Consider the following 12,931-nt stretch of genomic DNA (forward strand, 5'->3'; position numbering starts at 1 on the left):
AGTGTCCTAAAATGCAGCTGGCTCTCCTGAAACGTACACAAAGGCTTTTCTTTTACTTAAACAAAGGATTCGGCACGAAGATTGGACCCAAGACAAACATTTTGAACTGCACGGATGGATTCTATGGCCTCACAAGGGAATAATGAGGAAGTTAATTTCTTGTGCTATTTATGAGGGTTTTACACACATTGTTTGGAAGAACAGCAGGGGAACGCTAATCACACCGGATGGTGTAATTTTCTACTACATGTACGTATGATAGTATGCAGTTTTAGAAAAATGCTAAGTAGATTCTATGACACGTTTCTTAGGTTGGAAATGAATTTAGAGATGAAAACATGCTTTTTTGTTTGTGTGGATGATCTTTCAAATGAATGACTGCACATTTTATCATGGTATATTACCGCAACTTGATGCATTCGGTATTGCAATGTACACATTTTCAGAAATGGATGGGTGTCTCCCAAGCCCAGTTAGTGACAGGAATGAGTGGTGCATTTGATGATGCACATTCAATAACGTTTTGTATGGTCTTTTAGATGCATGACCTGCCATGGCACATTGCCACAACTTGATGCATTTGTAATTGCACTGCATCAACATTTTGGGAATTTTTGAGTGTCTGGCACAGTTATGGGCATGAAACAGGAAAGCATCTGATTATGCATACTCAACATGTGTATTTACATTATGCACGTAGCCAACAATGCACCCGGGCGATGTCGGCACATTAGTCACGTCATTGCTAATGTAAATGTTTTGACGTACGAGGTAGGGCGAGCATGGTAAGGACCGGCGTCTTCACCACTCTGTTTTTGCTCATGTTGAGCGTATACCAAGGTCTTGGTAAGAAACGAATATAAAGGAATTGAGTTTTAAGGGAAACACTTTGGAAACCAGTTTTTAAGGTTCCATTTCATTTTATGTTTTACAGGAAGACGTTCATAGACATTCTGGTGTTTCAGCAGCATATGTAAAAGCACAGGTGATAAGTAGGAAGTTTAGCTAAGAGTTGGATCACAATATTTACATGCAGGATACTCATTTTATTTTCATTTTTCATTTCAGTTTTCTCTTGGGAAGCGTAACATACAGGTATTAGAACAGCCTCATTAAGTGATATTGTTGTTTTGACCATGAGTATCGAATGAACTAATCTTTATATTTTTACGTTTCTTTCAATCCTTTTCATCTTAGTTTGTTATACTAAATGATTAAGCCCTAATGACTGACTAGGTCGAAAATGCATTGGCCAAACCAAATCTGTGTATTAACACTGCCTCACATTACAACTAAAATAAACTGTTTATAAAGACATTTTTCTAAATTGTTTAAATTAATACTTTATGGATTGTGAATCTAACTACTGATTCCTAATTGTATAATACAATACATGCAGCCCGAAAATGGCCAGGAGAGAGCACATTTTCCAATGGCATACTTTGGAATTTATTTATAGATCAACAAATTAACATAAATGGATGACTGTCTCGACTGCGGACTCTGAAGGCGCAGAAGTGCACTGCCCTATCGAAGCATCATCCCACAACAGTTCTCAACAGGAGTGCGTCAAAGAAGACCGTGTTATACAATGTACATATACAAGGATGAGCAATCCCTTCCTGAAGGCCTAAAACCAATTTGTTCTCCAAGCAGTGGGCTATAGAGGGTGCGGAGCACACATTTCCAAAACGTTAGTTCAATAAGATCCCAATAAAGCTTTCTTGCATTAATGATCAAAGAGGTAATTACAGTGGTTCATTTGTCCACAGGAACCGCAGACATTCTCAAAAGACAATCTTATACATGTGAACCATGGCATACAACAGGCATCCGATATATTCTGGATGCTGACAGATGTTGCATTTAGTCCGGTTTCCGGTTACCCCTAGCACAGGCAATAACCCAAGCCTGAACAGGAATCATCGGACAGCCGCCTGATGATCAACCGTCCTTACCCCAAGCCCCTACCTGACCGTTAGAGAGCCTGTGGGCAGGGGAGTTGCTAGGTCTGGAAAAGACCCGGGGCTAAGCTGATGTCGGAATTGTTGAGACTGGGGGCTAGCTAGTCTTTTGGCTGTAGCTCCTGAGATTCTATCCGGGGCTACAACCAAAAGGTCCGGGGCTATAGCCCCCTTAGCCCCCCCCCTAGCAACGCCCCTGCCTGTGGGTAAGGATAATTATTTTAGAAATGGGTCTTCTGTAACAACCAAAGGGGGAAACTTCACAATCCCCTGCCAGAGTGTACTGCTGACACAGCTTTGCCGCTCTAGCACTTCAAGTAGGATCCTAACTGAAGTTCCACCAAACTAAGCTGAAGAGCCTCACCCAGTCTGCTCTCGGATTCCAACACGCTCTGTGTTTAGCTTTGGAGCAGCAAAATCCCAAGGAGGAAAAACGGACCACTATGAAAACAAACTGGTTGTTAACCAGAAGCCGCTCCCCCTTCCATATATACCTTGAATCGAAGGCGTTTAACTATCATTTTGAGCTTGGTCTTTGAACAATTATCTGTAATTTAAAGGCACAATACTCCTCAAATGCTTTGGTAAGTTTTAGCAGACCCACTACAACTGTGCAAGACACAAGAAGTACATTATCTCTGAATAAAAGTAAATAACATTTGTTACATCCATTTATGAGGCATCTGCATTTGCTACAAGGTGCAAATCATAATAAAAAGAAAGCAGCCAGGACAGACCCCTGCCTGGCACAGTTCCCTACGGGGAAAAGGGCCAGTAGTAACCCCAGCCGTTCCCAACCTAGCTCACCCCACTGAGCAACCATGTATGACAACAAGCTAATTAGTAACTTGTCCATAAATTCCTGCTCCAAGGATCCCCTAGGGAGATGCCTATTGACAGACAAAAGTGGCTTGCAAATTTACTAAAGAAAGCCAGTAAGACTGAGATCCTTCTGGTTGGTTCCACTGCACCCTATGTCCCCCTACCCTGGCCGCCCTCCTTGTGTCCTCTCCCCTCACCATCCTGTGATGCCCAAAACATTGGCGTCATCTTCGATACCCCTCTCCCCCCTTCTCTCCTCACATCATGGACCTTGTCAAGAAGGCCCACTTTAGAGGCATTCTCCCCTTCTCAACTTCCCCCAGAAACTCAATGTATCTAGAGCTCTGGTCCTCTCTAGGCTGGACTACTGTAACAGCCTCTTCCACAACCTGCATCTTTCCTTTCTTCGCCCCCTCCAACTAAACTAGAATAGGACTGCAAGACTTATCCTTGGCCTCAAGCCCAGGGACTGCACCTCTCCAGCCCTAAAATCTCTCCAAGAAGAGAGGTGGCTGTGAGGATCAAATTAAAGATCATCTGCATAATCCACAAGGGTTTCTGGGGCCTGGGACCCCACTACATTCAACTCTCTCTCCCTTACCTCCCTGCTAGAGCCATTCAGTCCTCAAGCTCCAACTCTCTGCAGGTCAGACGTTTTTCCATGCCGAGAATGTAGGTAGATCTCCCTCTCCTCGGCAGGAGCCTCCTTCTGGAATAGCCACCTCAGACTTGAGCCGTACCTCCTCAAGTTCTGCAAAACTTCTCTGCCTCTTCCCCCTCTTGCTCCCCTGCTAATTCAACTTCTGCCGCTGCGACTGGCGGCCTGGTCCCTTATGAAAGGCTGGTCTAACAGTCTACCAGGTCCTCCTTGACCAGTCTTCACCAGCATTCCCCCTTCAGCACTGCCCTCCAGGGCACCCCTCCCTGACCAGTATCCCTCCCGAGTCTGGTCCGTCCCAGTTCTTGCAATTAATCAGTGAATCACACCTCCGACACTCCTTGGCACTGAATCCCCCCTTAGCACTTCTTAGCTCCTTGGATCCCCTACCCCATCTGCACAGTATGCAGCTCCATCTCCCCCCACCCCACCTCTTTTGCACTTCTCTTTACTGCACTTGCACAATCCGAATGTCACAAGGCCTAGTGAAATCGATATTTTTATATTATTTCCCATGTTCCATGGCCCCTTTTTGCTTTGTGGTTGTGGTGCCTGGAAACACCATTTGCTGTATAGGTGCCTTTTAAATAGTCAAATAAAATACAGCCACAGATTACCTGTTTCCAGGGAGAACCTTAACGATTACTTACTATTCCTGCAGATCTATGAAAGTCACCCTGAGCCAAATGAAAAAACATCTGCTCCGGCCCCAATCTTGGTGTCTTGACAGGAAAACCTTGCCAACATTATTTCCAACAGCTGATAAAATGAGATTCTTTGAGTCCCCACCCCCCACCTTCTATTTTTATAAATGTTGACAGATTCAGCCCATTTCCCTGCATGGGGGATGGCTCAACTCATGGGAATCACATTCAAATAACTTAACAGCTAAGTTAATATACAGTGTTTCTCTTAATGTATGTAAATTGACCTTTCCTTTTAGAGCACTGATATTCTATGTGATTAAGAAGTGACTAGGAATGGAACAAGGATTGGTACTCTTTACTTTTCTAGCCAAGGGTACAAACAATGTAATTCAAAATGGTGGCTAGAAGTATTACAAGTCCACATTCTATGTACATACATTGTTTCACCTGACAAAGTCACAGTTTATGAACTGACAGCATTGTGTGTTTCTGCTCCTAATATTTGGACAGTTCCGCCCAGCTGCCGTCTGCACTTTGGATTAAATCGAGGAAATGAAATAATTACTTGTCCTCATTAGGAAACTAAGTGCCTAAGCATTTTGCCTTGCAATACAGCATTTGGTAGTGTGACCATTATGTGGCAAATGTTACTGAGTAATAGGCTTTCTGAAACTCTTCTGTTTAGAATGCCATTCTATGCATCTTCTGTCACCTAGTGGTTGGTCAGAGTCCTACAAGTTGTTTACTGCCAAAGTAAGAGCAAGCATTAAAAGGGTGTTCCTGTTATACTATCCCTATACATGATCTGGTAACCATGATACTCCTTGGGTAGACAACTTCAGATTGTTTTAAATATATGGGATATATCACTCAACGTAATCGTATTTCTGATGCTTGTTTCTGCTTAGATTCACATCCTGTACATAGGCCGATATCTAGTGGAAGCTGCAGAGTATTCCAGTTGTTTTTACGAAACCCGAAAGGGGACGTCGACAGGGCATTCCAGGAATACTATCCCTAGTGTTAAGTCCACTGTACTCATGATCCCTCACGCGTCGAGGTCCCTCAGATTGTTACTTTTCTGACATGAGGTAGCATGAGGTGTAGCGCGAGTACAGTTCTATCCAAGCACATACCTATCAGACAAGCTCATAAGCATCCATGTGCCTCCTCTCTGAGGGGAGGAAGGGTGGGTCGCATGTGAATCTAAGCAGATACAAGCATCATAAATACGATTACGGTGAATAATGCATCCCTTCTGAGGCTTGTGGAATCTGCTTAGATCACATGATGTGCATAGATTAGCGAGCAGTGGTAGAAGAAGGAATGTGGGATGTGAGAAGGTTCATGCGTGAATAAATGTCTTAGAACCGCTTGTCCCACTTGTGTATCTGTCTTGGAATGAGTGTCAATGCAGTAGTGCTTAGTGAAAGTATGTACAGAGCTCCATGTAGATGCCTTACAAATACTGTGTATGGGGACATTTGCAATGAAAGCCACAGTGGCTCCTCTGCCTCTTGTGGAGTGAGCCCTGGGTGTAAAAGGCAGTGTTTTATCTGATAGGGAATAGCACCGTTGGATACATCTGACTATCCAACTAGAGATAGCATTCTTAGAAATGTGGTCACCTTCTCTGCCTGACACTATGGAAACAAACAATTGATCTGTTTTTCTTAGCGGTCTGTTCTTGCCTATGTAGTAGAGGACCGCTCTCCTCACAACTAGCGTGTGGAGTTTTACCTCAGCTGAGCTGTTGGGTTCCTGGAAGAAAGCCAGTAGCTCAATTGACTGGTTCACATGAAATTTGGAGATTCATTTAGGGGAGAACCTAGGGTGAGTATGTAAACACAGCATGTCTTTGTGTACAACAAAGAAAGGATCCTGCACTGACAATGCTTGAATTTCGCCAACCCTTCTTATGGAAGTGATAGCCACTAAGAAGGCAGTTTTTTTAAGTCAGGTGTTTGAGACTAGACTTGTGCATAGTCTCGAAAACGGGGTCCTATGAGCTTAGAGAGTACCACATTGAGATCCCAACCTGGCGGCGGGTTAGAAATTGGAGGGTGGAGTCTCTTTACTCCTTCCATAAATGCCTCGATGACTGGTACTTTCCACCATGAGACCCCATTATGAGAGGTCATGTAGGCTGACCAAGCCGCCAGGTGGACCTTTAGGGAGTTCAATACTAACCCTGCATCTAGCAAATGGAAAATACAAGTTAGACTGTGGGATTGAGTACATTATATGGGGTTGATCTGTTCAGACTGGCACCAAATAACAAATCTTCTCCATTTGTCAAAGTAACAGTGCCTAGTGTTTGGTTTTCTTGATTCTTTCAAGATGTCCAAGCATCTCTGTGGCAAGTTGAGATGTCCGAACTCTATGATCTCAGGAGCCATGCTGCCAAGTTCATTGAGTGCGGCTGCGGGTGCTCTGTTAGTCCCTCGTGCTGGGTGAGTAAGTTGTACTGGCACTGGAGTTTGATGGGATTGCACATCGCCAGTTTGCGCAGATGTGGATACCATGGTTGTCTTGCCCACATAGGAGCAACTAGGATAAGCGTCATCGGTTCCTTGTGCATCTTGTTCATCACCTTCCTCATGAGAGTTGTTGGAGGGAAAAGCGTAAGCAAATTTCCCCGACCAGTTCATCCATAGGGCGTTCCCCTTGCAGCCTGGCTGGGGGAACCCGGGCACGAAGTCTGGGCATTGACCGTTTTCACTTGCAGCGAATAAGTCTATCGTTGGGAAACCCCATTGAGAGAAGAGGTGTTCTACAACTCCTTCGTGTGGACGCCACTCGTGTTCCTCTGGTAGGGGATCTCTGCTCAATGAGTCTGCTAGAGAGTTGAGTTCCCCCGGAACATGTTGTGATGACAGGAACATCTTCCGTTTGAGTGCCCATTTCCAAATTTGCTGCGCAAGTTTGGACAGATTTGGAAAACGTGTACCCCCCCCCCGTTTGTTGATATAAAACATCATGTAATGCTGTCTGTTAGGATCTGCACAGAAAGGTTTGTTCAAAGGGGTTTGAATGCCTGAAGGGCTTTGAATAATGCCAGAAGTTCCAGTAGATTGATGCGATTCTGAGCTGCAGTGCGGGACCACAGACCCTGAGCTGTGTGGTGAAGGTAGTGAGCCCTCTACCCTGCTAGAGAGGCGTCCGTTGTGACAACCGCCTGTACCTCTGGATCGTAGAAGGGTTTTCCTTTTGTCAGATTTTTCCCTTGTCCACCAGTGAAGATTTTGTACAAGTGTTGGCAAAACGACCACTAGATCGTCCCACTGACCACATGCCCGAGACCACTGTTTTGCCAACCACTCCTGCATGGGCCGCAAGCGCAGGCGCGCGAGGAACCAGGTAAATGCAAGATGCCATCATGCCTATCAAACGCATAGCTTTGCGCACCCTTATCTGGTGCCCAGCCTGATAATGTGGTATTTGCAGTAACACATTTTGTACTCTTTCCTCTGATGGAAAGACCAACCCCTCCTTCCGTGTTTAAGACAGCTCCTAGGAACTGTTTTGAAGTGCTTGGCACTAGGCTTGACTTTTTCTCATTGATGGAGATGCCCAATTTAAAGGGAAGGCTGATTGTTCTCTGAATGTTTTGTCTGCAAATTAAGGAGGGGATTGTCCTGTAATGAGCCAGTCGTCCAGGTAAGGGTATACTGGGATTGCCTCCCTGCTCAGGTGCGCTGCCACCACTGCCAGTAATTTTGTGAATACCCTTGGAGCAGAGGCTATTCCGAAGGGCAGCACCTTGAATTGGAAGTGCTGGTTCGCTATCTTGAAACGCAAGAATCTTCTGTGCACTGGGAACATTGAAATATGAAAATAAGCATCTTTCATGTCCAGTGTTGCCATGAAATCTCCTTTTTTAGTAGAGGGATTACCTCTTGTAGCGTAGTCATGCAGAACCTTTGTGGCTTGACATACTTGTTTGCAGGGTGCAAATCTAATACTGGGCACATTGTTACATCTTTCTTTGGCACAAGGAAGTAAGTTGAATAAATATCCCTGTTTACCTTGTTGGCCGGGACTACTTCGATGGCGTCCTTTAATAGAAGTGTGGCTATTTCTTCGAGAAGGATATGCTGGTGTTCTTCTGAGTGGATTTTCTGTTGTGGCGACGTTGGACAAGTTATATAAAGTATCCGCCTGCTACTGTGGACAGCACCCATCTGTCTGAGGTGAATCCCTCCCATGCGTGGGTGAAGCTGGAAATGCTTCGTCCTACTGGAGAAGCATGGGAGGGCACCTGAAGCGGAATGTCACTGCTTCTGAGGTGGTGTGCAACCTCAAGCAGGGTTGCCTCGACTACAACCTCTGCGTTGTCCTCTAGGATAGCCCTGGGAGGATTGACCTTGATTATTCCCCAAGAGGAGCCCTGTCCAGGACTGCATTTGGATCCCTGTTGAGAATTTTGGCCGCAAAAACGGCAAAAACTGCCATTAGCCCTCTGCCCGGAAAGGCTTGTTGGTGAGTTGACCCAAAGATTTAAGTGTGTCATACTCATCCTTTGCTGTCTTAAGGGCGTCTTCGACGGCCTTACCGAAGAGCACATTGGGATCAATAGGCATGTTTATTAGGGTGGCCTGCGTCTCTGGTCTAAACCCTGACTAGCCAGCCACCCATGCCTTTTAATAACAGTCCCCTGCGCAATGATTCTTCCGGCATTGTCCGCTGCGTCAAAGTTGGTCTTAAGAAGACAGCTAGACACTGCCCTACCATCTGCAGCCACCTGTGCTAGCTGAGACTTCATGGCTCTGGGGTAGGCTAAAGTAAAGCCTACATTTCTTCCCACTTGTGGCAGTTGCAACTGGCCAAAAGTGTTGCATTGTTCGCTATTCGGGTCTGATAAGCGTCAGAGGAGGCAACCTTTCTACCCATGGCGTAAATCTTTTTGCTTTCCTTGTCGGATGGGGCCTTGGAGGAAGCAAGGGGTGTACCCACTCTTTTTCTAGTTGTAGTCACAACTAATGAGTCTGGCTTCAGCTGCCCTCTAATATATAATGGGTGTGAAGGTGCGGGTCTAAATAGTTTCTCTACACATGGGTTTCCAGCCCGTGTGAGGTTGGGGGCTTCTAAAGATGGTTGTATTCTGCGCTACGCCAACTTTAGTAGCGGGATAAACTGCACCACTGTTTTCTTGTCCAAGGATTTGTTCTGCAAAGTCCTGATCCTCCCGGGTGTCAATCTGAAAGTGCTCGGCCGCTTTCGCTAGCACCTCATTAAGGAGTCGTCGTTTATCAATAGTATAATCGACAACTGGAGTGTCTTGGTTAAGAGGGGGGACTATAGAGTACAAATTGGCTTCTTGGTCAGCCTCTTGGTCCTCGTCATCCCCATAATAAGGGTCTGTTGTAGCCTCATCACCAAATTGAGGGTCAGCTGCCTCTACAAAAGAGATATCTTTGTGGTCTGATTCTGGGTCATAGAGTTCTATGACTGTACTCTGTAATGGAACATTTGTACAAGACCTCTTAGAAGGGGGTTGAGTAGGGAGAGCAGAGGCTTGTGAACCAGAAGGAGCTGAGGTGGGGGGAGTGGAGTGGAAACTCTGAAAGTAATCGGGGTTCTTCTTGTAAAAATTGGCCACAAAGGTAATTCTTCTCATCACTCTGTCTATGTCTTGTGAAGACCATTCTTTAGAACTTGGGATTACCAAAGGCTGAGAGGAAAGGCCTAAGCCCTCATCTATAGGAGGTACTAATTTAGATTTTTCTTTATGAGATATATGCCTAGATTCTCTAGGTTTCTCTATGGGCCTGGATTCTCTAGGTTTTTCCTTCTGATGGGTTTTATCCCTAAGAGGGCTTTTGTCCCCTTGAGGTGTTTTAGAGAATTTCCTGTGATGTCTTCACTCTCCCTGGGGCCCAGAGGTGTGTTTGAACAACATTTTGGGGCCTACTACTTGATCTGAGGCTGTGCGTCGATTTTTGGGTGCGGGTAGGGCCGAGGCCTCGTCCGCGGACGGTCGACCCTCAGAGGGAGTTTTACGAGGGACACCCTTGCCGTCTTTCGACGTTTGGGCCCTGTCATGCGGCGATCTCGAGCGAGAATGCCCAGAGGATCAGGACTCAGTGGACCTTTCCCTGGGTGTCGAACGTTGTCGATCGTTCGACCCATGTGTCGAATCCCGACCTAGGCTTATGTGTTAGGTGGCGTGTGTCTTTGTAGCGCTTCCGCCGCCGGGTATAGTTGCCGCAACATGGCAGCCGGCCTGTCCTCCGGGGTCGGGGGCCTGCGCTTGGGTAGCTGGAGCTACCCAGTCACCCTCGCCGTCCAAAAAGGCGGCGTTGCTGTCATCACTAAAGCCACCTTCTACCTCCATGGCCTTGAGCTGCCTGGCGTTGTGGGCCCAGCGTTTTGTAGAACGGTCCTTTAACATCTTCGGCTTGAAGAGCCTACACACGCAACAAGACGTTTTGATGTGGTCTCTTGGGAGACAAGTTGCAGACTAAATGTTTTTCTACCCACAGGAATTTACGATTACACTGGGGGCAGAATTTAAATGGGGTATTTTCCATAATTACAGACTATGGCAGCTGGGTGAAAAAAGTGTAGGAAGGGGGGGTATATACATCCTACAATGACCGCCCCACTCTCACTCCCTACTGTCTGGGCCGAGGCCCGGGGCAGCCTTCCAAGGACGAACGGTCCATCGCGGTAGTCCTTCAACTGGCAGTTTCTCGGTCTTCACTGGCGTGATGTCTCGGAGGTCGGTGAAGAAAAGGATAGAAAGAAATACTATCGATAAATGAAATAAGTCAATGGCTTTACGCTGAAAGAGAAACTCCGCTATACGTGTCCATCTAGAATGGCGGAAAAAAACAATCTGAGAGACCTCGACACGTGTGGGATCATGGGTACTGTGGACGTCACACTAGGGATAGTATTACTGGCATGCCCTGTCGATGTCCCTTTTCGAGTTTCCAAAACAACAACTAATACTCTGCAGCTTCCACTAGATGTCGGCCTATGCACAGCATGTGATCTAAGCAGATTCCACAAGCCTCAGAAATATGTTTTACGCATGGGTGTATTTGAAAACCAAAGAAGGTACATTTCATTAACCTATTACTATTGTGATGTCGTGAAGTCAGGAACTTCGGTAATCCCCTCTGGTGTAATTAAAACTACAAACACCCCTAATTGAAACCAGAAAGCAACACTTGAGATCTTTCACATTGTTTTACTGCTTAGCAGGAGACGCATTCAAGTGGTACGCTTCAAAGAGTCTCTCTATTAAGATTAAGCAGTATGTTTCAATTGCAAGATCAATTTAAAAACAGTGAACATGTTTCTAAAAATAGTGTAACTATAAATAGTCAAAATACTAGTGGAACTCTGTTACAATAAGTCACGCTCTCTTCGACCTCGGATGTTACCACATATACTGATACTCCATTTATGAGACAAACACCTCCAAAATGAATCCACAGCATTTACAAATATTTTAGATTCACTGTGCTGTTTTCAAAGAAAGAAAAAGGAGAACAAGTTCCACATGCCACCAAACAACGTTCACTATAAACCGGTTGCGCTGTATGTTTGAACACAGTGTGTACAAGGTCAGACATGGGCCAGTAGAAATTATTACTGTTCAAATAGAAATCTATGCAAGAGACAAGAACCAAATGGATGGACTCTCCATGTACCAATCTTTTCAGGGAATTATTATAAAAGAAACCAAAAGGAACACTTATTTTGGGTTTAAGTGTATTGTTAACTGTGCACCTACCAATAAATCAAAATCAGACAAAGAACGGAGCTGAACACAAGTGGTACGCGCCCTATCTCATTGAACAGCATATGGTCTGCAAAAAGGGTCATTATTGCTAAAACAGAAAAACACATGAATCAGCAAGGCAATAGGTGGTGAAAGAAAATCTCTGGAGGAAACCTGAGCTTGTGAAAGGTGTAACGTTTGTGAAGGCCCAGTTATTGTGTAGAGTACAAAAGTGCTTAGGGTACCACAAAATATTCAATCACCTGCTACAGGGTCTTGAGGGTCTGCCCTAGGCTTCCATGCTTTGTGAAAATGAATACTCTCTTGAGTGAGAGTTGTATTACTGTTTGAAGGGCAGTCAGTCCACAAGGATGCACGAAGATAATTATACCTAATAAATGACTTATCCAATGTATAGTTTTCTAAATGTAAATTTTTTCTATCTGCAGCAATTTCAGACGAGCTATTGTGGCTGTTTATTTGTCATGCGAGAGGAATGCTTGGCTTGCATTCCAAACACTTGAGTGCTGTACCCAACACCAGGGCCTATCTGGCCGCTGACACAGATCTAATTTCGCAGCATTAGTCGACCGTGTCACAATACTTTACTTGAGAACCAAGTCTGAAGGACAGAGAAAGACCATTGCCTCAGGAGAACATTGTGGGCATCAAAGGTTTTGGGGAGGATCTCCTACATTGCAAAAAGTAGACCTATGCTACGGCACTCTTATTCTGAAATAAATCCCTGTTATAAGTAAAATAGTGTAGAAGGTGCATTGAAACGAGCACTTAAATTATAATGTATGAGTCTGTTTCTATCCCGTGCACACCCACCGACTCTGCCAAAATCTTTATTCTTACATTCTAGTTCCTTCATGGGAAATACACCTGCGGCTTCTGAGCAAAAAAAAAAAAAAAAAACATGTTTGTAAACTATAAAAATCTATTTGTGCATGGTGGCCAACTAATTGAGAGCTTTTCCAACCATACAAGGCAAGGTTATTCTGGGCCAAAAGACAGGGCATTAGTTACACAAAGGCGTCTTCCTACAAGACTGCTTTCTGAGTTGCCCTGGTAATAACATGGACGCACAGTGACTTCACAT

General features: G+C 45.0%; 1 protein-coding gene across 6 annotated transcripts in view; it reads right to left on the reverse strand.

The window, feature by feature from the left end:
- Positions 1-12,931, reverse strand: part of LPP (LIM domain containing preferred translocation partner in lipoma) — a 1,982,563-nt gene that overhangs the window by 803,222 nt on the left and 1,166,410 nt on the right. The window lies entirely within an intron of this gene.

Source organism: Ambystoma mexicanum, chromosome 10 (assembly GCF_040938575.1).
Source record: "Ambystoma mexicanum isolate Mex_15411 chromosome 10, UKY_AmexF1_1, whole genome shotgun sequence".
Taxonomy (NCBI): Eukaryota; Metazoa; Chordata; class Amphibia; order Caudata; family Ambystomatidae; genus Ambystoma; species Ambystoma mexicanum.